General features: G+C 47.6%; 1 long non-coding RNA gene across 1 annotated transcript; it reads left to right on the plus strand.

Annotated features, from left to right (window-relative positions):
* Positions 1-10695: 10695 nt before the first annotated feature.
* On the plus strand, positions 10696-11253 carry LOC310743375. Its single transcript, XR_014538984.1, has 2 exons — positions 10696-10760; positions 11116-11253. It is a non-coding gene; the product is annotated as an uncharacterized lncRNA (long non-coding RNA).
* Positions 11254-26790: the final 15537 nt, after the last annotated feature.

Here is a 26790-nt window from a genome sequence, read left to right on the forward strand (position 1 = left end):
CGGCTAAGGGAGCTGGGCATGTTTAGCCTGGAGAAGAGGAGGTTAAGGGGTGATATGATAGCCATGTTCAAATATATAAAAGGATGTCACATAGAGGAGGGAGAAAGGTTGTTTTCTGCTGCTCCAGAGAAGCGGACACGGAGCAATGGATCCAAACTACAAGAAAGAAGATTCCACCTAAACATTAGGAAGAACTTCCTGACAGTAAGAGCTGTTCGACAGTGGAATTTGCTGCCAAGGAGTGTGGTGGAGTCTCCTTCTTTGGAGGTCTTTAAGCAGAGGCTTGACAACCATATGTCAGGAGTGCTCTGATGGTGTTTCCTGCTTGGCAGGGGGTTGAACTCGATGGCCCTTGTGGTCTCTTCCAACTCTATGATTCTATGACTCTATGATTCTATGAAATCTCTCACAGCACTTTTTGTTTTTCCTGGGGGTACTCAAGGGTGCAGAGCAGCGGCACTTTTCTCCCAAATGTTGGAAGCGTGGCACTTTCTGCAACAACTTCACGCTGAGTAGAATCATCGAATTGTAGAGTTGGAAGGGATCTCCAAAGGTCATCTAGTCCAACCCCCTGTAAGGCAGGAATCTCAGCTATAGCACCCATGACAGATGGTCACCCGACCTCTGCTTAAAGACCTCCAAGGAAAGAGAGTCCACCACTTCCTGAGGGAGACCATTCCATGGTCAAACAGCTCTCACTGTCAGAAGGTTATACCCTATGTTGAAGCCATTGGTTCGTGAAATATATTCGGAGTCCTGTAGTGATTTCATGCTCTTTATTGCAGCTTGTAAAACAGTGATTTAATTGCTCCCCAAACCTCAGGCTTTTATATACAGTGGTACCTCTGGATACGAATGGGATCTGTTCTGGAGCCCTGTTTGCATCCTGAAGTAAACGTAACACGCGACTGTGCATCTGTGCGTGCCTGGGTCGCGTTTTGCTGCTTTCGCGCATGCGCATGACGCCATTTTGAGCGTCTGCGCATGTGTGAGCGACGAAACCCGGAAGTAACGTGCTCCGTTACTTCTGGGTCGCCATGGAGCGCAACCCAAAAATACTTAACTTGAAGCTACTTCAACCCGAGGTATGACTGTACATTATTTACACAATGAGTCCCGTCTGATTGGCTGATTCTGCTTCCCTCCTGGAGCCTGATGGGTCTTTTCCTGCAGGCCAATCAGTTGTTGCATTCTACGATCCTACCAACCTAATAGGCTGAATAACTTCTTCCTGGAGCCTGATTGGTCTTCTCCTGCAAGCCAATCAGTTGTTGCATTCTAGGATCCTACATGCCTATTGTTCTAGGATCCAAGGTTAGTACATAACAGTTCGAGTCCAACCCTCCAGAGCAGGAGAGAACAAGCTTGCTCCATCCTCCATGTCACAGCCCTTTAGATATTTGAAGATGACCACCATATCTTCTCACGGTCTCCTCTTTTCCATGCCTGGCTCCTTCAACCGTTCTTCATAAGGCTTGGCTTCCAGTCCCTCGGTCATTTTAATCGCCCTCCTTTGCACCAGCACCTCCACCCCCCCAAAAAAGCACTGAATATATGAATATATGGAAAGGAAGGTTGCTCTGACAAAAGGCCTGGAACATTTTGTAGGCAGAACATTTTGCAAATAAACAAAGGTTATGTGTTAACGGTGCCTGGCAAGAAAATCATGAAAAGGACTGTGTGGGAGGAAGTGTTTGTTTCTAACAGGCGAGTCTTTGGGATTAGACGTCCTCTGTGCATTTCCCTGACAGCCGGGGGGAGGGGTGGGGGTGGAGAGGTGTCAGGAGCGGGTGGAACGAAGGGCGGAGATTACATGTGCCCCTGTGAGGTTAATGTATGGTTACCAGATTTTTTCAATGAATCCAGGGACACCTCTTCTTCTTCTTCTTCTTCTTCTTCTTCTTCTTCTTCTTCTTCTTCTTCTTCTTCTTCTTCTTCTTCTTCCTCCTCCTCCTCCTCCTCCTCCTCCTCCTCCTCCTCCTCTTCTTCTTCTTCTTCTTCTTCTTCTTCTTCTTCTTCTTCTTCTCCTCCTCCTCCTCCTCCTCCTCCTTCTGTTTTGAAGCTGAGTAGCAACAGGGAGTCCGTAGTAGGTTTGTTGAGGCAGAAGACCCTGGGGCCAAGCACCCATGCATATTTTTATAAAGGTGCAAAGCCCTTATTTCGCACCCTGTGAAACATGAATGCGCAGAGTTCTTTAAAAACTAGCCAATGGCTACCCGCCCGCAACTCCCAAGCCTCCCCCGATCAGTCAAAACAAAGGGGGAAGGGGGCAGGAGATCTGTACCACCGGACGTCCCCGGTTCCCCTTCAGCAGTGGCAGCAGCAGCGGCAGTCAGCAGCCTGGAGCCAGCCTGGTAGTGCAGTTGGCTCTGGCTGGCTTCGGGAGCTGCTCGCTGCCGTGGCGCCCTCCATTTTTCTGGAGGTTTAGGAGTATTAAGGGATAGGCCAGAGAGAGCACCCCCCTTTAATAAGCTCACATAAGGTAAAGGGACCCCTGACCATTAGGTCCAGTCGTGGCCGACTCTGGGGTTGCGCGCTCATCTCGCTTTATTGGCCAAGGGAGCCGGCATACAGCTTCCGGGTCATGCAGCCAGCATGACTAAGCGGCTTCCGGTGAACCAGAGCAGCGCACGGAAACGCCGTTTACCTTCCTGCCGGAGCAGTACCTATTTATCTACTTGCACTTTGACGTGCTTTTGAACTGCTAGGTTGGCAGGAGCAGGGACCGAGCAATGGGAGCTCACCCCGTCGTGGGGATTCGAACCGCCGACCCTCTGATCGGCAAGTCCTAGGCTCTGTGGTTTAACCCACAGCTCCACCCCCGTCCCAAGCTCACATAGAACCACAGAAACGTACTTAGGAAAGGGGGTGCTCTTTGACGTGCTTTCGAACTGCTAAGTTGGCAGGAGCAGGGACCGAGCAACGGGAGCTCACCCCGTTGCGGGGACTCGAACTGCCGACCTTCTGATCGGCAAGTCCTAGGCTCTGTGGTTTAACCCACAGCGCCACCCCCGTCCCAAGCTCACATAGAACCACAGAAACATACTTAGGAAAGGGGGTGCTCTCTTGCCCATCCCCTCTAATGCCCAGCCAAATTGATCCATAGCCTGATCTGATACAATGCCGTTTCATATGCTCACCTCTTTTCCATTTCAGTAACATAATTAGCAACAAGCGGTGCCTGTGTAAGGCAGAGAATGGGAAAAGGCCACAGCGAACGCAAGAGATTAATTGTTCAAAAGGTCGCCTAATTCATCAGAGGGAACAGAGAGGGCTTAAAAAAAATTATGTCCCAGCTGCAGTGTGTTTTGTCGCGTTCCAAACTCAGATTGATTCATATGTCTCAATGGCAGACCTCAAGGGGTTTGCGAGGCAGCACTCTTTGCAATAACATGGGGCGGGGTGAGAAGGGACTCTAAGAGCTCCCTCTAAGAGGACGTCAGGAAACAAGATGGAAAACATCCAGGCTTGGCGACGGGGCTTGTGCAAGAGCTGAGATGGATGGTCCGCCAAGTCCATTGTTTACCGTTCCCTGCTCTCTTCCAGTCTTGGCAGCAGAAAAGCAGACGAAGCACATTCCCAGGGAACAAGCTGAGAAAGGGCTGAGGTTGATGGTAGATGGCTTGAAAGAAGCAAACTTACAAGAAAAGAAAAGAATTACTGGAGAGGAAAACTTTATTTATTCCATATCTAAGTTCTTTTGACCATGACATTGCGCCTTCTCCTCATAAGCACATATGGGACATGGGTGGCGCTGTGGTCTAAACCACGGAGCTTCTTGGGCATGCCGATCAGAAGGTCGGCGGTTCGAATCCCCGTGATGGAGTGAGCTCCCGTTGCTCTGTCCCGGCTTCTGCCAACCTAGCATTTCGAAAGCACACCAGTGCAAGTAGATAAGTAGGAACCACTGCGGCAGGAAGGTAAACAGCATTTCCATGCACTCTGGCTTCCGTCACGGTGTCCCGTTGCACCAGAAGCGGCTTAGTCCTGCTGGCCACATGACCTGGAAAGCTGTCTGTGGGCAAACGCCGGCTCCCTCGGTCTGAAAGCGAGATGAGAACCACAACCCCATAGTTGCCTTTGACTGGACATAACCATCCAGGGATCCTTTACCTTTACCTATAAGAACATAAGATCCCTGCTGGATAAGAATTTAAGACTAGCCAATGGCTCAACTTCCCATCTAATCCTGCATCATTTTCACCCACCAGCCACTGAGATGCCTGTGGGAAATGAGCCAGCAGGATTCCTTAACTCAGTTGGTAAAGCATGAGACTCTTAATCTCAGGGTCATGGGTTTGAGCCCCACGTTGGGCAAAAGATTCCTGTACTGCAGGGGGTTGGACTAGATGACCCTCATGGTCTCTCCCAACTCTAGAGTTCTATGATTCTTAGATTTGAGCACAAGAGCATTTTCCCCTCTGATGGTTTCCAGGAATTGGTTTCCGGAAGACTAGGACTTTCCCCATCTCTACCTGGCAATAGGGGTGTATGGGGTGTTCGGGGAGGGGTAGTATCTATGGCAGGGGACACACCGTTCTCCTTCTGGGGTAGCTTGTCCACCTTTGGTCCCCTCCTTGCTCTCAGCTTTCACCTGTGGCTTACAGAAGCTATCAGCATGCAACAGCAGCCACACCCCGGGAAATGGCTTAAACTGGCCTACTAAACCAGATGAGAGTAGTCAATGGGTCCCAAAACCTTGGTGAGTTAGGGTCTTTCCCCTGCATGCAAAGAAAGGCTCTTCCAGACTGAGCAGATGAGACCAGTAGTGGTTCCAATGGTCAAGAAGGTAGGTTCTACACATGCTGTAGGGCAGCCTTTCTCAACCTGTGGGTTCTCAGGTGTTGTTGGACTACAACTCCCATCATCCCTGAGCTCTGGCCTTGCTACCTAGGGGTGATGGGTGTTGTAGTCCAACAACATCTGGGGACCCACAGGTTGAGAAAGGCTGCTGTATAGCAAAGTGAGGGGCAAAGGCTGGACCGAATGAATCCCAAGCCGGAATTAAGATTGCCAGAAGAAATATCAACAACCTCAGATATGCAGATGACACAACCTTGATGGCAGAAAGTGAGGAGGAATTAAAGAACCTTTTCAATGAGGGTGAAAGAGGAGAGTGTAAAATATGGTCTGAAGCTAAACATAAAAAAAAACTAAGATCATGGCCATAGGTCCCATCAACTCCTGGCAAATAGAAGGGGAAGAAATGGAGGCAGTGAGAGATTTTACCTTCTTGGGTTCCATGATCGCTGCAGATGGTGACAGCAGCCACGAAATTAAAAGACGCCTGCTTCTTGGGAGAAAAGCAATGACAAACCTAGACAGCGTCTTAAAAAGCAGAGACATCACCTTGCCGACAAAGGCCCGTATAGTTCAAGCTATGGTTTTCCCAGTAGTGATGTATGGAAGTGAGAGCTGGACCATAAAAAAGGCTGATCGCCAAAGAATGGATGCTTTTGAATTCTGGTGCTGGAGGAGACTCTTGAGAGTCCCATGGACTGCAAGATCAGACCTATTGATTCTTAAGGAAATCAGCCCTGAGTGCTCACTGGAAGGACAGATTGTGAAGCTGAGGCTCCAATACTTTGGCCACCTCATGAGAAGAGAAGACTCCCTGGAAAAGACCCTGATGTTGGGAAAAATGGAGAGCACAAGGAGAAGGGGACGACAGAGGACGAGATGGTTGGACAGTGTTCTTGAAGCTACGAACATGAGCTTGACCAAACTGCGGGAGGCAGTGGAAGACAGGAGTGCCTGGCGTGCTCTGGTCCAGGGGGTCACGAAGAGTTGGACGACTAAACAAGAACAACAGCACCTGGGAAGGTAGCTCATCAAGGAGAAGGAAAACTCTACTGCCTTGCGGGATATCTTCAGAAGAAGAAAAGACTACACTGATCCAGCAGAGTGGAGTCCCTAAGGCGGTTGGATGGTGCCTTGTATGCCTCCTTCCTTCAACTCCTGCAAGCCAAGCTGGTGCCCAACATATTTCTCTGCTTTCCTTTGGACCCCATCAACAAGCCTGAGAGAGGGGTCTTGTTGTCTGGGCAGCCCAGGACCTCCATATACACTATCTAGGCTTGCGGTCCAGGGAGGTCACTTTGGTGCTGCTAACACAGCAGTTTGACTTCACCCCTGGAGGCGCACTCCATTGTCTCTTGAGACAGATGCATGCCAACAACCTGGAAGTACCAGGAGGTGAGCCCTGCAGGGAAGGCAACTTAGAGTCTCATATGAATGCAATATCACACATGTCGGACCATTGGTCTATCCAATTCAGTGTTGCATACAATGACTGGTTCTCTTCAGCCCTTCCTGGAGATGTCTGGATACATTCTCCCATGGGCATACCCTGTCAGGTTTTCCTTATCTCATTTGTGGGAATTTCCATCCTGCCAAGATTAAGGAACAATTCATGGTTGTGAATGGCATTAAGTGTGGGATGTGAAACACAAGAGCAGTCAAGTACAACATTCCTAGAGTGAACATGTTTACAATTGGGGAGGGATGTTTGTCCAGCCAGCAGGTAAACTTCCTGTTTCCTTCTGGGCTGGGACAGACTTCCTCTGCATGTGACTGGAGGTGGGTGTGGCCTCACCTGTGCAGGTAATGACAAAAGCACAGGGCAGGTCAGACATCTCTCTCTCTTTCACCACATGCATTGAAGAAACAACATCTACTAAGCCAAAGATGCCCTCTTGGCTTCCAGCCATTAGAGGACAAAGGGACTGTCTTCTTATGAGATAGATTCCAAGTGTATGTTACTTCATTAAGCTAAGTCTGCCTTCTGGGATCTGATTGTGAACAGAATGTGAGTAAACTCTTTTTATACTTTTGTAAAAGACTGTGTCGTCTCTTATATTTTATGAGGGAATAAGGGGAAATACCAGAACAGTTATTATAGAGGCTTTAGCGAGCCTGAGCAAACGCAGCCGCTGCAAATTTCAAAGAAGGGAATGTTATTCTGCTGAAATTGTGGAACTTGTTAACACAAGTTGGATAAGGATATAATCAGACAATATATCCTCTCCTGCATCCCTGAACATTCCCACATTAAGAAACATCAAGGAGCAAGATTGCATCCATAAAACAAAACATCTCAGCCCACCTGATGACAACGAGTTGGGTTCAGACTGCCAGCCTTGAGCGAATGTACTTGAGATCTGAAAGCAACTATGCTTTATTGCTCAGCTATCTCCATTCTCCAGGGGTCTTCGAAGGAGCCCTCTGCAGCTTTACTCTGCTCAAATGCTCTCTTTTCTCCCTTTCTTCTTCCAGAATAAATTCTGAAGGATTCCACGTAAAACACCAGGGCTAATTAAACCAAATGGTACCCCACTATGTCACTGGTGTTCTGGTGGAGCCTGATGGATCCACGTGTCTCTCGTTTGAGTTAATTAAGGAGCGCACTCTGATAAAAACAGCCAGCACCCAATGAGGAAGAAAGGGACCGTCGTGGAATCTCAAGAAAGTTTGCCTGGCGGAGAACGGAAGGCAACAAAAAGCAAACTGTTTGTGGAGCCCCAAGGCTCCAAAAATAAAAGATTGGCAAATCAAATTACAGGAATTGGTGGAGACGGCTCAATTGACTAGCAAACTCAGAAGAAACTCAAAGCAAAAAATTTTCAGAAAAATGGGGTGCTTATCGAAGATACGTTCAAAAATACAATAATAGTTTTGACTCCATACTAGCATTTGAGTGATAAAGGAACTAAAAGGAGGTGGACAACAATTAAGGATTTATTATGTTTTCAGAATGCATTGGAAAATTTATATAGAAAGGTTTATTGTTTTGTGTACATTCAATTGTAAGATAAAATATATACAAAGGGACTTGACAGGAAGTCAAAGTTGAAGAAAAGATCTTATAAGATAAAAGGGGAAAAAATATTTACTTTCATTATTATCATTGTGTGTGTGTGTCTGTATATATGTGTGTTTTTGAATGGAATGTTTGGGAGGAAACAAGACGGTAAATAACAAACTAAATATTGATGTATGTAATTTTTATTTCTTATTTATATTTAGTGGTAGTATGGTTGTATTGTTTTTTGTAACATAAAATCATTCAATAAAAATATTTTTTTTTTTAAAAAAGGAAGCAAACTGTTTGTGTTTTTGCTTCATGGTCTCTCCAATGGTCTCTTTCTCTTCAGACGCATCAATACATCTCCTTGCCAAGGGCGCAAGGCAGCCTAGGTCTGCCTCTTCACAAAGGACAAGACAAGGATTCAAGAAGTCAGAAACAATGTTTTCTCCGGCTTGTACACATCGAGTTGAGGTCGCTTTCAGAGGAATTCTTTCATCCAGCTTTAATTTAGATTCTCCCATGGCCAGCTTGGCTCTCATGTTCCAGCGGCTGTAATATTGTTAACCTCGGCTGCCTCCCCAAATTGGATTTGCCAAGGCTGGCTCAGTCACCCTCGTGGGACGCTGTTTCCTTGAAAGCTCACCTCTCGCCTCTTTCCAAGGCTGGGTGCTGGCTCAGCAAAGGAGCCGATGGATTTGCTAGCGATCCTTGAGATTCCGTGTGAGCGTTTGCTTGGCAGCTTTGAAATGAAAAGCGCCGTGGTGTCTGGCAGGGAGTCAAGAGCTCTGGGGGAGGCCAGATTTCCTAGAAAAACAAAAGCAGCAAAACAAGCTTCTAGCCCTCATTGTCGCAGCAGGGCGCTTTTGAAGACCAGGGCTGTGTCCACAGTGCCATTTTCTGTGCGCTTGCTGCATTCCCAGTGCTGTAGTTTTAATCTGTCTTCCTAGAATCATTCTTGTAGAGCTGGAGGGGACCCAAAGCATCAATAATAATAATAATAATAATAATAATAATAATAATAATAATAATATATTTATACCCCGCCCATCTGGCTGGGCTTCCCCAGCCACTCTGGGTGGCTTGCAACAAAATATTAAAATACCATAATGCACCAAACATTAAAAGCTTCCCTAAAGAGGGCTGCCTTCAGATGTCATCTAAAAGTCTGGTAGTTGTTGTTCTCTTTGACATCTGACGGGAGGGCGTTCCACAGGGCAGGTGCCACTACCAAGAAGGCCCTCTGCCTGGTTCCCTGTAACTTGGCTTCTCGCAGTGAGAGAACTGCCAGAAGGCCCTTGGCACTGGACCTCAGAGTCCGGGCTGGACAATGGGGGAGGAGACGCTCCTTCAGATATACAGGAATCACAGCTAATGTGATGCTATCTCAATGCATCCTGAACTTTTTAATAAAACACTACTGAGAGATTCATTGCTTTTCAAACCATGCTGTGCTCCTTCTGGCGTCATTTGCCTCACCTGTGGCTCCTAGAAGCTTGCAGCGTGTGACATTAGCTACACCCCAGGAACAGCTTTGACTGGCCAACTAAACCAGGTGAAAGCAGTGGATGGATCTCAAGCCCTCAGTGAGTTAGGAACTTCCCCTGCGTGTGAAGACAAGCTCTGGCAGATTGAGCAGATGAGACCGATAGTGGCTCCAATGGCCAAGAAGGGAGTTTCTGCATGTGCTGTAGGGAGCCCAGCCCCCTCGTGATTGGGGGGAATCCCCGGCTGCGTCACCCCCTGGCCAGCTAATCGGCTGGCTCTGGGGGTGTTGCCTGCCCTATTTAAGGCAGGCGTGGCCGGGGATCGCCCTCTTTTGCTGCCTACCAGCTCTTCCGGTTTTTCCCACCCTATAAGGTTTTTGTTCCTTGACCTTGCTATGGACCTTGGTTGGTCGCCGTTGAGGGACCTGGTAGGATTTTTTTGCCTACCTTGTAGCAGATCATCACAACTTTCTTGGTATTGGCGGTTAGGCATTGGTATAGTTCTGTAGATGGAAGAGGGGAGGAAGCGCCATCACCTGCCCCACATATTGAAGGGTAGTCCGATAAAGGATTCCGGGGGGCGTGGCCCTTTCTGAAGACTGGGGAGCTGAGGGCCTAAGGCACGCCCCCTATTGGTGACCCCGGGGGAGTTCCTAGTTGATGTGCATCAGCAGGACTCCCCCTACTGGTGGTTAACACTTCCCGGACTTCAAGCGGACGGGCTGAAGTCGGATATAGTCTGTTAGGACCAATGCCTAAGCCAATACCGCTCATCACCTGTAACCAATAAAGTTGTGGCCTTATTTAGCCCATTAACCTTAATAATTGTGTCCACTGTGTCTTTATTTCCACTGGGGGGGGGGAATTCGCCACACAAGAGAACAGTCTCCCTCGGGAGCTAATAGACCCTCCTTTGGAGGGTTTTAAGCAGAGGTTGGGTGGCCGTCTGTCATGGATGCTTTAACTGAGATTCCTGCATTGCAAGGGGGGTTAGACTAGATGACCCCCGGGGTCCCTTCCAACTCTATTGCTATAAGAATTATAAGGTCTAAGATACAAAATAAATGTTCATAAATGTACCAGGCAAACACAAACAGACACATATAAACCACATGTCTGAAACAGTGCAGGAAAGCAGACCTGAAGCCATTTTGACTTTCCTAATGACCTCAAATATTTATCTGCGGTAAGGGAGGGAAATGGCGAAAGCATCCCTATTGCCTCTTTGCTCACAAATCCTGTCTTAAGGGCGTATCTGTGTTTGGATAGAGTAAGCCCGTGACCTGGATTCAGGGACTAAAGTATTAACCATCACAAAAGAGTAGCCAGACTGCCCAGGTAATGCAATCAGAGACCATTATCAAGCAATCAGTGACCATTATCAGGTATCCTGGCCTTAGAGTTCTGCTGTAGATCGCCCCTTCTGTGATGTATGTATGATATATTGGGGGGTGGCCTTAAGCTTAAAGGTAAAGGTAAAGGGACCACCTTAATTCACAATTCCCAAAACAAAATGCAAAGTGAAATGTAAAAAGGTAAAGGTAAAGGGACCCCTGACCGTTAGGTCCAGTCGCCGATGACTCTGGGGTTGCGGTGCTCATCTCGCTTCACTGGCTGAGGGAGCCAGCGTATAATTTCTGGGTCATGTGGCCAGCATGACTAAGCCGCTTCTGGCGAACCAGAGCAGTGCATGGAAATGCCGTTTACCTTCCTGCCAGAACGGTACCTATTTATCTATTTGCAGTGGTGTGCTTTCGAACTGCTAGTTTGGCAGGAGCTGGGACCGAACAATGGGAACTCACCCCGTCACGGGGATTCGAACAGAGTGGCAATTTCAAAAAGTCTATATAAGGGCTTGCACACCATTGTTCTGGGTTGCTCCTCCCTCTTGCATGTGATGAGAGAGGACCCTGTTGCAACAGTTCAATAAAGATCAGGCTTACTAGCTGCTTTGCTTCTCAATACTCTCCGGTTGGCCTCTTTTATTTTCTCCGACCAATAGGGAACCCACTTAAGGACTCTATATGGGCTCTTGGATACCCCATAAGGGAAAAGGAGCAGATTTTGTTTGCATCACTATGATTCTATGAATTGAACACTTTTCTATGAATCCCTCCTCAAAAATCAAAACTTGAGAGTGTCCATTTGCTGCTGCTCTAAGGCGTTGTTCCACCACACCACTAGATGGCACTAGAACGCTGTTCTGGGGGCCACCACAAGCAGAAATCCCTTTCTTCCCACAGCACTGCCTGGTTGTCTCTCCTGGACAAGACAGCAACAGCACCCTCCACAATGAGCAGCTTCCTCAGTTTGATGCTTCTTGGAGCCGGCGACACAGACCTCTTCCTAGGCTGTCACGATGATCTATTTAATCCCCCTTCATGCTCACACATCCGAACGGCAAACTCTTGGTTGCATTAGCTGCCTTTCGAGCCAGTGATTGAATATCACTTGTGTGTTTTCAATCAAGGCTCTTGAAGATATGTGGGAGCCTCAATCTAATTTGAGCTTCAAGGAGGATCCTCAAGGAAGAGAGAGGAAATAAACTCTCCTGTCTCTCTCTCCTTTGCCCGGATCACATCCCTGCATTCTACATCTGATATCAGTTTCCTGCAAGCTTTATCTCATCTCGGCATCTCTCAGATCCTGCCTCGACCAGCACCCAAGGGAAGGAGAGGCTGCGATACCCGAGACCTTCTGCAAGGATCTGCAAACTCTGAATTTCCATCTGGGCGGAGGGAGAGGATGCAGAAGGGCTCATTCTCAGAAGGATACTGATTTGGCGTTCCATACGGCGCTGTGGGTTAAACCACAGAGCCTAGGGCTTGCCGATCAGAAGGTTGGCGGTTCGAATCCCTGTGACGGGGTGAGCTCCTGTTGCTCTGTCCCAGCTCCTGCCAACCTAGCAATTCGAAAGCACGTCAAAGTGCAAATAGATAAATAGGTACAACTCTGGCGGGAAGGTAAACGGCATTTCCGTGCGCTGCTCTGGTTCGCCAGAAGTTGCTTAGTCATGCTGGTCACATGACCTGGAAGCTGTACGCCGGCTCCCTCGGCCAATAAAGCGAGATGAGCGCCGAACCCCAGAGTCGTCCGCGACTGGACCTAATGGTCAGGGGTCCCCTTTACCTTTACTTTACCTTTTCACTAGGCAGCGCTATAGATTGACCTGCAGTGGAATAGCCCTGGGTGCGGGCTTTTGAAGGCCCTCTGCCTGGTTCCCGGTAACCTCACTTCTCGCAGGGAGGGAACCGCCAGAAGGCCCGTGGAGCTGGACTTCAGTGTCCGGGCTGAACGATGAAGGTGGAGACGCTCCTTCAGGTCTTTTGTCACAGGAGCATGCTGATCAATAATCACACGGTTCAAAGTTGGAGTTGAATCTTTATTAGCAAAAACACAATCTCCACAGATTTGGTGGAGTGTCAGGCCGAATGAGCAGAGCAGCTCATTCCCAGGGGTCTTACTCCATGAAAATCAGTTGCCGAGACTGAAAATCCCCACCTCCTCACAGCTGTCTAAGCTCCCCCCCCCCCCAGCAATCAGAGACTGTGTCTGCATACAGCCAACCTCTCCTCTGCCCTTTTTATGCCTCTTCTGGGTCTGGGAGATGGGGGTGGGAGGGGAGCTTGTCACAGCAGGAGTGGGAGACACAGGCTGGAGAGTGGGATGGAGGAGGCCAAGAGGCAGAGATGAGTCAGACTGATGAAGGGACACGGGTGGCTCTGTGGTCTAAACCAATGAGCCTCTTAGGCCTGCCGATTGGAAGGTCAGTGGTTCGAATCCCCACAATGGAGTAAGCTCCCGTTGCTCTGTCCCAGCTCCTGCCAACCTAGCCATTTGAAAGCACACCAGTGCAAGTAGATAAATAGGTACTGCTCCGGTGGGAAGGTAAACAGCATTTCCATGCACTCTGGTTTCCATCATGGTGTTCTGTTGCACCAGAGGCGGTTTAGTCCTACTGGCCATATGACCCAGAAAGCTGTCTATGGACAAACGCTGGCTCCCTTGGCCTGAAAGCGAGATGAGAGCCACAACCCCATAGTCGCCTTTGGCTGGACTTAACCGTCCTTTACCTTTTACCATTTAGATCCTGTTGTTGTTGCTGTCGTTGTTGCTTCTGCTTTTTCTAATAAGGAGTCAATTCATTTTCTCCATGTGATCTATTGCAGGCAAGCTTCTGACACCCAAGCAAATTGGGGGCATTGTATATGATTGCGCTAGAGTGATGATGCGCCCAACTCCTAGGTTAGTAAACACTGACACCATACTTGGAAATAAGGAAGATTTCATAATAATAATAATAATAAATTTTATTTATATCCCGCCCTCCCCAGCCGAACAGGGTGGCTAACAACAATAAAATAGTGCAACATTCTAAAAACATTTCAGTATAAAAATTAATTAACATCAAATTGATGGCAACCATTAAGCTAAAGTTCTGTGAAGATTGCCAAAGGAGGGAGTCAGGCTGCACCCTGACCAAAGGCCTGGAGGAACAGATCTGTCTTGCAGGCCCTGCGGAAAGATGTCAAGTCCCGCAGGGTCCTAGTCTCTTGTGACAGAGCCTTCCACCAGATTGGAGCCACAGCTGAAAAAGCCCTGGCTCTAGTTGAGGCCAGCCTAACTTCTCTGTGGCCTGGGACCTTCAGGATGTTTTTATTTGAAGACCGTAAGTTCCTCTGTGGGACATACCAGGAGAAGCGGTCCTGTAGGTACGAGGGTCCTAAGCCGTATAGGGCTTTAAAGGTTAAAACCAGCACCTTAAATCTGATCCTATACTCCACCGGGAGCCAGTGCAGCTGGTATAGCACCGGATGAATGTGATCTCGCAGCGAGGACCCCGTAAGGAGTCTCGCGGCGGCATTCTGCACCCGCTGGAGTTTCTGGGTCAGTCTCAAGGGCAGCCCCACGTAGAGCGAGTTACAATAATCCAGTCTGGAGGTGACCGTCGCGTGGATCACAGTGGCTAGGTCAGGGTGAGAGAACATTTGGGAATCCCTGATCTATACTGTTCTGACAATTATTCTTCTGATGACTGTCATACATGCCAAGGCAATCTGTGGCTACTAGCCACAATAGCTAGGTTTCACCTCCATTGCCCATAGCTGGAAATATTTGAGCTAGACATTTTCAAGGGATGGAGGTGGAGTAGAAAATGACCTCAAAGATCCCTTGACCTTCGACTTGCTATTTGACCTTGAACCCATCCTCCTAAGTTTCCAGGAACAGACTATGGTGGCTGACTGATTAGGATAAGGAGTCTGTGCATGCCCAGCAATGGTTTCCTTAATATTATTTTATATCTTTCCAGACTTAGATCAGCCATCAAACCTTATGTTGCCAATTATACAGAACTTTTATAATCTCAGGATACTTCACATTATTTCCTGGCACATGCACATCAATGAGAGAGAAAATACCCTTGTACTTTCCACTAAAATGAAATTGCCATTTATCTTCTTTGGAGAAACCAATTTCCTCAAAAATACAAAATGCATTATATGTTTCTGTTTTCTAATCTGATTGTAAAAATACTTTTCCTGAGATCAGATTTCTGCATAACAGCCTGAAATGCTTCTTTAAAAGAAACCGAGTCGTTCTCATCCCTTTGATAACAGAGTTTGTTGGGGGGGGGTGTTTAGTGGGGGTGGGGGGCTCTCAGACATACTGGAAGACTCGTGTTTGTCAATAATAACTATTCACCTCCTTCCATATTATTACACCGAAGGCTCAGCTGGAAAGACCCCTCAACTTTCCGGCTCAGCTTGCCGGCTGGAAAATGGGGGTGGGGTGGTTTTAGCTGATTTTGCCGAGGGTGGGGGTACATACATTTGCTCTTCTTAGTATTAGAAAGGGGAAGGGGCATGAAGAGGCAAGACACAGTGATAACAGCAAGAACCTTTACTGAACTAACAGAAGTGGACAACAGAGGCAAAGCAACTGCTTATATACGTTTCTGAAGACCTGGGCCACTCCCACTCCCAACGCGATTGGCTGTCTAAACTTCCAAGCTGCGAATCATGACTCAAGAGTTTAAGGGCCAATGGCAGAGGCCCAAATCCTGAAGTGTTCTGTGATTGGATATCATGTATCGAATCAGAACACGGGAGCTCAGAATCTTTAGTCCAGCCAGACTCAAGTTCAGGCAGATACAGACCACTGAATATATAACAGGGCCCTAGCTCTCAGTTTACGGAGCTAGATGAATCAGTGGTCTGACTCTGGTACAAAGCAGCTTCCTATGTCAGTTACTGTACTTCCTTTATTTATTTATTTATTTATTTACCAGCTGCCTGGTGGCCGAGTTAGGGCATCACCCTCGCTCTCAATCGGCTTGCGGCAGTGCCGCATAAGCAACCAGATGTCGCTACGTGATGGCATCAGAATGCCAAACAAGAGTGAGGGTGATTATTTACTTACCCTAGGACAATAACTAGTGATGGATGGAAGTGAGAGCTGGACCATAAAGAAGGCTGATCGCCGAAGAATTGATGCTTTTGAAGTCTGCTGCTGGAGGAGACTCTTGAGAGTCCCATGGACTGCAAGGAGATCAAACCTCTCCATTCTGAAGGGAACCAGCCCTGAGTGCTCACTGGAAGGACAGATCCTGAAGCTGAGGCTCCAATACTTTGGCCACCTCATGAGAAGAGAAGACTCCCTGGAAAAGACCCTGATGTTGGAAAAGATGGAGGGCACAAGGAGAAGGGGATGACAAAGGACGGGAGATGGTTGGACAGTGTTCTCGAAGCTGCCAGCATGAGTTTGACCAAACTGCGGGAGGCAGTGGAAGACAGGAGTGCCTGGCGTGCTCTCGTCCAGGGGGTCACGAAGAGTTGGAAATGACTAAACAACAACAGCAACAGGCCAATAACCATTGTTGTTTATTTTTTATTAAATTTTTTATTAAATTTGTGAATCACTTCAATCTTGCCCGGCGCAACCCAAAGCAACTTAACAATAAAATAAAATTTAAAAAAATGGCAGCGAGGGCTAATCCACACTTTCCTTTTGCCCTAAGTGTTCTAGGCACAGGTACCTGCACTCTCCCAGTCTCGGTCTGAGCATTTTGATTTTATTTTAGATATTTTGCCCCACTGCTATCCCCAAGAAAACCCGCTCTTTAAAGCTGAATTGGAACAAATGGCAATTCAGTTTTTTTCCATGGATTGCCAAGGGCATCAAAGATCAGGCTTTCTCAGGGAAAGCGGCCAGATGAAAGGGGGGGGGAGTGCTTGGACAGGCATAGGCAAACTCAGCCCTCCAGATGTTTTAGGACAGGGGTCAGCAAACTTTTTCAGCAGGGGGCTGGTCCACTGTCCCTCAGACCTTATGGGGAGCCAGACTATATTTTGGAGGGGGGGGGAACGAATTCCTATGCCCCACCAATAACCCAGAGATGCAATTTAAATAAAAGGGCACATTCTACTCATGTAAAAACATGCTGATTCGTGGACCATCCAAGGGCCGGATTTAGAAGGCGATTGGGCCAGATCCGGCCCCCGGGCCTTAGTTTGCCTACCCATGTTTTAGGACTACAACTCCCATCATTCTTAGCTAACAAGAATGATGGGAGTTGTAGTCCCAAAACATCTGGAGGGCCGAGTTTGCCTATGCCTGTGCTTGGACATGGACCAGGAAAGTGCAGACCTGAGGTTAGAAAGCACAGAGGAAAATGAGTGTAAATGAGCCCTGAGATGCAGAAATCTCGCTCCTCTACTGCCAGATGCTAAAGGCGAACAAGAAGCGGTCTCAGTGTTCAAGGATTCTTTCCAGCCAACACTCAATGAGGTTGCCAAGCAGGTGAGGGGTGTGACCAGGAAGGGGGCGTGGCCTATGTGGAATCCCAAGGAAAATCTGGGAGGACCACATCTGACTCCCATCCACACCACCCTATGTTCCATATTATGAATCCGGTGGCAAAGGAATTCTGATACTTTACTTTATCCCTGTCTGTTAGCCCCGTCCGATTATCTCCTTTTGAAGTTGGTGGGATTTAACGGCAATGATCAAAACAGTTTAGCTGTTGATCTTCAGTTTGGCACCTAGGTCTAGCTAAATCCAAGGACGAAATTAAAATGCAAAAAAAGAGGCTTCACTAGCAATTCCAGGTAGGGATACTTGAGGCATTTGCAAATGCCTATGCAAAGTGATCTGATCCGATCTGAATTTTTTCAGACTGATGTGCTGATTGGTACTTTAAACATATTGAAACACATCCATTTTACTTACGTATTTTGATTGGGAGAGTACACATTTAGATATGTGTTCGGAAAGGCAAATGCCTATTTCAAAATATGCATTAAAATGTTGATTCTATTATTGATTTAAATATTATTTAAAAACACATTTAGATATGACTTCTTCTTCTTCTTTAAATAATAATAGTTGGCTGCATCCAATGAAACCTATTTGGACAAGGACATTTAGCTGCTCTAAGCCCATGCTTGGATAAGCAGGTGAATGTAAATATTTTGCATATATTTGTCTTTAGCTACGTGTTCTGCAAGTGAAAACTTTTGAAAGGTTTCACAAGTGTTTGGACATGGTTTGAATTTCAAGAGAAGATTCAGTATTGCACATGATGGTGGCTTCCTAGCTAGAATGTAGTTACTCTGTTAACAAGCATAGTCTGCAATGACTGGCGGTTGTTCGTCAGTGGTTCTTGCCAGCCCTACCTTGAGATGTCAGGGGCATGCTAACCAGATGCTTGAGGCCCTCCCCAAATATCAACATAGAAAGCTGCCCTACAATGAGTCCGGCCGTTGGGCCATCTAGTTCAGTATTGCCTACACTGACTGCCAGCAGCTCTCCGAGGTTTCAGAGAGGGGTTTCTCTCAGCCCTACCTGTAGGGACACGGGTGGTGCTGTGGTCTAAACCACTGAGCTGCTTGGGCTTCCTGATCAGAAGGTCAGCAGTTCGAATCCACAAAATGGGGTGAGCTCCCATTGCTCTGTCCCAGCTCCTGCCAACCTAGCAATTTGAAAGCACACCAGTGCAAGCAGATAAATAGGTACCACTGCAGTGGGAAGCTAAATGTTATTTCTGTGTGCTCTGGTTTCCATCACGGTGTTCCATTGCACCAGAAGCGGTTTAGTCCTACTGGCCACATAATAATAATAAAATTTTATTTATATCCCGCCCTCCCCAGCTGAAGCCGGGCTCAGAGCGTCTAACAACAGTAAAATAATACAGCATTCTAAAATCAATTCATTATAAAATCAGTTCAAATCAAATTGATGTCAACCGTTGGGCTAGAGTTCTGTGAAGAATTACCAAAGGAGGGGGTCAGGCTGTGCCTTGGCCAAAGGCCTGGTGGAACAGCTCTGTCTTGCAGGCCCTGTGGAAAGATTTCAAGTCCTGCAGGACCCTAGTCTCTTGTGACAGAGTGTTCTACCAGATCGGAGCCACAGCTGAAAAAGCCCTGGCTCTGGTTGAGGCCAGCCTAACCTCTCTGTGGCTCAGGACCTCCAAGGTGTTTTTGTTTGAAGATCGTAAGGTCCTCCGTGGGACATACCAGGAGAGGCGGTCCCGTAGGTACGAGGGTCCTAGGCTGCATAGGACTTTAAAAGTTAAAACCAGCACCTTAAACCTGATCCTGTACTCCACCGGGAGCCAGTGCAGCTGGTATAGCACTGGGTGAATGTGATCCCACGGCGAGGACCCTGTAAGGAGTCTCGCCGCGGCATTCTGCACCCGCTGGAGTTTCTGGGTCAGTCTCAAGGGCAGCCCCACGAAGAGCGAGTTACAATAATCCAGTCTGGAGGTGACCGTCGCATGGATCACAGTGGCTAGGTTAGGGCAAGAGAGGACATGACCCGGAAAGCTGTCTGTGGACAAACACCGGCTCCCTCGGCCTGAGAGTGAGATGAGTGCTGCAACCCCATAGTCGCCTTTAACTGGACTTAACCATCCAGGGGTCCTTTACCTTTTACCTTAGATGGCAGGGATGGAACCTGGGACCATCTGTATGCAAACCAGGTGCTCTGATGCGGAGCTATGGTCACTTCCTAGTCCCTTTCTCATCACAGGGAAGGAATAGCTTTCTGCTTTGGGAAGGAGGAAGTGTGGAGCAATGCAAACCTGCCTTGCATGTCGAATATGGATTGCCTTCGCTGTTTGGCTGCAGATGGCTCTCCAGGTCCCCTTTCCCAACATCCGAGAGACAAGATAACAAGTCTCGCAGCAGGTCCCCAGCTGCTCCGCTGTATGCTGCCACTTGGAGCTCGGCGAGCCCCCATGCCCTGATCCACCAGCAGCCTGTTATCTCCTTCTGCTTCCACTGCCTTCCTTCCAAGATGGAGCCTTCTACCGCAGAAGGAACTGCAGTGTGCGTCTCTGTGCGCTGCCAAGGGGAAATTCAGCAGACTCAGCCGTTTCCTGGTTCAGAGGGGTGTGAGGCGGGGGGGGGGGGATGGAATTGGGGGTGGTAGGAGCAGAGGTTCCCCTTGAGGGCCGTACAGAACTTAGCCAATGGAGTTGAAGCAGCTGGAAAGTGTTAATTAAGCTCCTAGCAGAATGGTAGGTGCTGGCAAATCCTTTCTCTAGTGGATTCTGACATGCTCTGTAGGTAAACATATTTATTTTCCAAATGTCAGCAGTTCATCCATCATCCTATCAATAGAGTCGAGGCCTTCTGGCTCCCACGTTCCCCTTCATTAGCCGCTCTTGTTTCCGCAGTGACTTTGGGGCATGAGTGTGCGCCTGTGTGCGTGCTCATTATTAGTGCGTATATTCTAAGCGCACCTGGATATACCAACATGGAGTCCCCCACATCCCAGTTATGCAAGTCGTCTGCAGAGAAAGGTGCTTTAGGAATGCATTGGTCAGTAGGGATGGACGGATCAGTCCATGTTGGCCTCACATGTGTTCATTCGGAAGTACCGTATTTTTTGCTCTATAAGACTCACTTTTCCCCTCCTAAAAAGTAAGGGGAAATGTGTGTGCGTCTTATGGAGCAAATGCAGGCTGCGCAGCTATCCCAGAATCCAGAACAGCAAGAGGGATCACGGCTTTCACTGCTCAGCGATCCCTCTTGCTGTTCTGGCTTCTGGGATTCAGAATATTTTTTTTCTTGTTTTCCTCTTCCAAAAACTAGGTGCGTCTTATGGTCTGGTGCTCCTTATAGAGCGAAAAATACGGTACGTTCTGTTCTGCTTGCACACAATTCTGCATGTATTTATCTAAAAAAGCACACGCAAATATGCCTTTTCCAGCATGTATTTTACCCTAAAGTCTGCAGGTTTCAATATGCAATTTTGGTACATCTTTGGACCAAGAATTGTACTGCAAAATTTCGAGAACGGTGAAAACAGAAAAGCATGTTCTGATGATGTGTTAATGCAGGCCAGTTCACTTTAAAAAACAGAGTGATTAAAATCATTAAGCATCCCCATTGGAGAACTGCTGCAAGTCAGTGTAGGCAATATTGAACTAGATGGACCAATGGTCCAACTCATTTTAAGGCAGCTTCAACTGCTCAGCTTCAATGGATGGTCCTGAGGTTGGATGGCCATTTTCATGGATGCTTTAGTCGATATTCCTGCGTCACAGGGGGTCAGACTAGATGGCCCTTGGAGATCCCTTTCAACTCTACATTTCTATGATTCTATTGTCATTACTATATCTTGTGGGAGCAAATTGTCCTCTGTGTGAAGAAGTACTTTCCTCCGTCTTCAACCGCTCAGCTTCATTGGATGGTCCTGAGGCCTAGTATCAAGACAAAGGGAGGGAAAACATCCTGGGACATTATCCTAACATACCTTCCAACATTTTCCCCATGAAAATAGGAACATCCTATTCCATACCCTCCAACATTTCTCTGATAAAAATAGAGGTGTACTTCCATACTCTCCAACATTTTTCTGATGAAAATAGGGACGTCCTAAGGAAATGTGGGGCATTCCAGGATCAAATAAAAAAATGGGATGGCTTCTGTAAATCTGGGGCTGTCCCTGGAAAATAGGGAGACTTGTAGGGTCTTGTTGTATCATTGTGCCCATAGCAACTCTGAATCTTGACTGCACAAACAAGTCCTTACTCTGCATTTGCTCAAAGCTAAAGCACAGTTTGGGACACGGGTGGCGCTGTGCATTAAACCACAGAGCCTAGGACTTGCTGATCAGAAGGTCGGCAGTTCGAATCCCCGCAATAGGGTGAGCTCCCGTTGCTCGGTCCCTGCTCCTGTCAACCTAGCGGTTCAAAAGCACGTCAACGTGCAAGTAGATAAATAGGTACCGCTCTGGCGGGAACGTAAACGGCATTTCCGTGTGCTGCTCTGGTTCGCCAGAAGCGGCTTAGTCCTGCTGGCCACATGAACTGGAAGCTCTCTTGGCCAATAAAGCGAGATGAGTCCCGCAACCCCAGAGTCGTCCACGACTGGACCTAATGGTCAGGGGGCCCTTTACCTTTACCTTTAAAGCACAGTTTCCTTCATGCATTTTGGACCCTGAGCACTGTCATCAAGAATGCATCACACAGCGAAACCTGTCTCAAATTATGGCTTGGCCTTTAGGGTTAGAATGAAAAATCAAACAAAATTAAATTTTCCCCACACAAAGCAGTCTTACATGGCATTTTGTGCTTGGGTGCAGATATTTGATCTCTCAGCTTTGTGTTGGATGTGACGGCCCATGCTGCAGCCTTTCCTCTAAATTACACATGAGCAGGGATGCGGGTGGTGCTGTGGTCTAAACCACTGAGCCTCTTGGGCTTGCCAATCAGAAGGTCAAAGGTTCGAATCCCTGTGATAGGGTGAGCGCCCGTTGCTCGGTCCCAGCTCCTGCCAACCTAGCAGTTCGAAAGCATGCCAGTGCATGTAGATAAATAGGTACCGCTCCGGTGGGAAGGTAAACGGTGTTTCCGTGAGCTGCTCTGGTTTCAGTGTTCCGTTGCGGCTTAGTCATGCTGGCCACATGACCCGGAAAAAATGTCTGGGGACAAATGCTGGCTCCCTCTGCCTGTAAAGCAAGATGAGCGCCACAACGCCAGAGTCGTCTGTGACTGGACTTAACTGTCAGGGGTCCTTTGCCTTTACCTTTACCATTTTCAAAGAGATTTATGTACCTGCACACCCTTGGTGTTTTTTTTAAATGTATTTTTATTAAATATTTTCTTGATTTACAAAAGTATGTGCAATGTCTCTCTCTCATATTTTTCCCATGTAACATTTTTACAAATCAGTTTCATTTGTGGAGACATTAGGAAGAAAAGGGGGAAAGAGGTGGAGAGGGAAAGATGGGTGGGGGTGGGGGTCGGGCGGCGATGTTTCTGTTTTACTTAATATATGTAGGGTTTGGTGATAGCATTGCTTGTGCAGGGTCTTTGCTGTTCACTTGTGTTCCTTTGGTGGTGAGAGAGGTTGGGGTTGGCCTAGGGTGTGGTCGTTCATTTGGGGTTGGCTGTGGTGGTCTTTGTTTTCATGTGTGAGTGAGGTGGGTAGCACACCCTTCGTATTTATCCCAATATCAATCATGGAATCATAGAATTGTAGAGTTGGAAGGGACCCCGAGGGTCATCTAGTCCAACCCCCTAGCAATGCAGGAATCTCAACTCAAGTATCCATGACAGATGGCCATCCAACCTCTGCTTAAAAACCTCCAAGAACAGATCTTTATTTATATATATATATATATATATATATATATATATATTAGATTTTCCAATTTTATACAAACACAAAAAGAAAAAGAAAAAGAAAAATATTAAAAACAAGTCAATTTCAGTAACAATTTTTCAATAACATGTTTCTTTGACTTCCTCATACCTCCCCTTCTTGTTTTCTATTTCAAATTGTTAATCCAGCAAATCCTAATCTCTTAACATTTCTTTTAATTAACACCTTATTTCCCAATCAACTTTTTAAATTTTATGACTTAAACAATTTTAATCCCTATTATCTTTATCATAGCAGCTAGAAACCACAAAAATTCAATCCAGCATCTTTTCAGAGTTCATTAATTTTGTAATATTTCTGTAAATAATCCTTAAATTTCTTCCAATCTTCTTCTGCCGACTCTTCTCCCTGGTCGCGGATTCTGCCAGTCACCAATGGGCAACAGATCTTACCGTCAGAATGTTCTTCCTAATGTTTCTGTGGGGTCTCCTGACAACTATCCACACCTTTAGCGCACCCCAGTTCCCCCAGTATGGAGATACCATCATAACAGTAGTATGATACCGCCTTAAATGCATGCCGTCAAAGTGTCACAGAAGACTCTTTGGCAGTGCACACATATCTTTAAAGCCCACCACTGAGAATTCGGGGAACTCTAGTTTGCTATGGGCATTGAGAGTTGACAGGAGACTCTTCGTCTTGTCAAGAGCTGTAGGTCCCGGCGTTCCCTGAGAAAAGGGATTGAATGTTGATCAACTCTGTAGTTCTGCGGGGGGAATTAGGGTCCTTTCCATTCATCTAAAGCAGCGGTTCCCTGAGTAGGTGGTGCTGCCCCCTAGGGGATGGTAGGAATACCTGGGGTGGCCCTAAGAGGCAAACTGGCAGGAGCAGGGCACTGGAGACATACATGACTATCAGGTTTTGAAAATCTGATATCACTGGATGAAACCCATCAGTTTTGCTGAACGAATTACAGTGGTACCTCTGGTTAATAACTTAATTCGTTCCAGAGGTCCGTTCTTTACCTGAAACTGTTCTTAACCTGAAGCACCACTTTAGCTAATGGGGCCTCCTGCTGCCGCCGCATCGTCGGAACACGATTTCTGTTCTCATCCTGAAGCAAAGTTCTTAACCTGAAGCACTATTTCTGGGTTGGCGGAGTCTGTAACCTGAAGCGTCTGTAACCTGAAGTGTCTGTAACCCGAGGTACCACTGTAAACCAAATAGTTTGAATTGGCTTTTGAGTAAACGTGCAATTAATTGTTACTGTTTTGAATTTCACCGTGTCATTGTCTTCCTGAGCGGGTTGTGCAAACCGCTGTTCTGAACAATGGTTGTTTTCTTTAATAGAGGAGGGGGCATTGGGGATGAGTTTATAGACCCAAGGGGGCAGCGGCCCAGAAAAGCCCAAAGTATGGATGGGTCTCTGTTGCCAAATAGCTGTTGCTCGAGGACAGCCGCCCCTGGTTGTACAAGGAAGACCTAGAGATGTCGGCAGGGTTTCTTGACGGGTCCCTATTGCCAAATCTGTGTCCAGCTGGGCACCGTCTCTTCCTTCCAGAAATGATGCCAAGCTCGTTTTGGCAGCCCTCTGCAGCGTTCTCCACAGTCCTCGCTGCCAGGGGACACCGTGCGCGTGGGCCAATCTCTCGTTGTATCTCCCCTCTTCAAACACGGCTATCTCTTGGCAGGGGAATAATTGGCGTGTAAAGAAAGCTATTTGGAGAGCGGGGCGCCGCGATCCGCCGTCATATCTCCCTTCCTCCTAGTTTTGTTTGAGAACATTAGCGCCTTGTAATTGCTGTAGGGAGAGGTGCGTGGTTGTTTTAATTAGAGATTAAAAGAGGGAGAGAGGGGAGACGGCAGGCAGGGTGGCGGCGCAAACGCTTCTGCCACAGGGGAGCGTTTTTAGAAGGGAGATTGTTTAATCTGACGCTTTGTAAGTCAACCTGACTTTGCCTTTTGGAGTGGCATTTGGAAACGAGGCAGGCAGGCAGGCAGGGTTCGTCCTTTCGAGAGACACGGCGACATATAGGGAGATTGGCGGTGAAGAAGCTGGCAGAAGCCCGCAGACAACAGAGCCATCAGGTTGTCCATGACAAAAGTCCGGATCCAGGGGACATTGTCAGGGGCTTACCCAGGCCCCCACCAAGGCCCAGAAGGTATCTGAAGGCACCCCTGAATAGGGAAGGTTTTCAATGTTTAATGTTTTATTATGTTTTTCTATATGATGCAGAGCCTAGGACTTGCCGATCAGAAGGTCGGCGGTTCGAATCCCCGTGACAGGGTGAGCTCCCATTGCTCGGTCCCTGCTCCTGCCAACCTAGCAGTTCGAAAGCACGTCAAAGTGCAAGTAGATAAATAGGTACCGCTCTGGCAGGAAGGTAAACGGCGTTTCCGTGCGCTGCTCTGGTTCGCCAGAAGTGGCTTAGTCATGCTGTCCAAATGACCCGGAAGCTGTATGCCGGCTCCCTTGGCCAATAAAGCGAGATGAGCGCCGCAACCCCAGAGTCGGTAACGACTGGACCTAATGGTCAGGGGTCCCTTTACCTTTACCTTTTATATGTTGCAAGCCACCCAGATTGGCTGGGGGGAGCCCAGTTAGATGGGCAGGGTGGAAATGAATGAATGAATGAGCATAAAGAAGACTGATCGCCGAAGAATGGATGCTTTTGAATTCCGGTGCTGGAGGAGACTCTTGAGAGTCCCATGGACTGCAAGAAGATCAAACCGATCCATTCTGAAGGAAATCAGCCCTGAGTGCTCACTGGAAGGACAGATCCTGAAGCTGAGGCTCCAATACTTTGGCCACCTCATGAGAAGAGAAGACTCCCTGGAAAAGACCCTGATGTTGGGAAAGATGGAGGGCACAAGGAGAAGGGGACGACAGAGGACCAGATGGTTGGACAGCGTTCTCAAAGCCACCAGCATGAGTTTGACCAAACTGCGGGAGGCAGTGGAAGACAGGAGTGCCTAGCGTGCTCTGGTCCATGGGGCCACGAAGAGTCGGACACGACTAAATGACTAAACAACAAGAAAGTAAGTAAATAAATAATGGAGTATGACATCCCTATTTTCATCTGAGGAATGTTGGAGAAAATGCATCTGGAAATCCACAGGTTCCACACCCCTCTTGTAGCGAAGCCTGATCCAGATTCACTTCTGGTTGGCCACAGATTGCAGACGGAGCCTGGTGCGAAATTAATCTGCAGGGACAGACATGCCCCCCCCCACTACACCAAGATCACATCCAAAAATCTGCACTCTACAGTGGTACCTCGGGTTAAGTACTTAATTGGTTCCGGAGGTCCATTCTTAACCTGAAACTGTTCTTAACCTGAAGCACCACTTTAGCCAATGGGGCCTCCCGCTGCCACCGTGTGATTTCTGTTCTCATCCTGAAGCAAAGTTCTTAACCCGAGGTACTATTTCTGGGTTACCGGAGTCTGTAACCTGAAGTGTCTGTAAGCTGAAGCGCCTGTAACCCGAGGCACCACTGTACTGCAGAATGTGCCACCTTTTAGCCTTAATTCCCTTGCCCTGTCAATCACCGCTCCTGTTTATGTATGGAGAGAAGGGTTGACTCGTTTGTGTAGCCCAATGACCTTGCCGCATGAAGATTAATGAAGGTGCCTTGGGTCACAGCTCGGGGAATGGGCGAAAGGAATACTTCGCTCTGCAAGTGCACACATCAAACTCAGCAGCGATTTCTGTTTCCATCTCTCATCTCTGCCCCAAAAAACACACTCTCCACCAAAGTATAACAGATGACTGTGGCTAGCAGTGACCTGTGCAAGTGACCTGTATGTTAAATGAATAGCTGTTGCCCTCGCCTCGGCAATATCTCATGCTGCAATTCTTCTTTCATTTGATAGCAGACAGGATG

This window comes from Podarcis filfolensis, assembly GCF_964270895.1.
Source record: "Podarcis filfolensis genome assembly, chromosome: 10".
NCBI classification, from domain to species: domain Eukaryota; kingdom Metazoa; phylum Chordata; class Lepidosauria; order Squamata; family Lacertidae; genus Podarcis; species Podarcis filfolensis.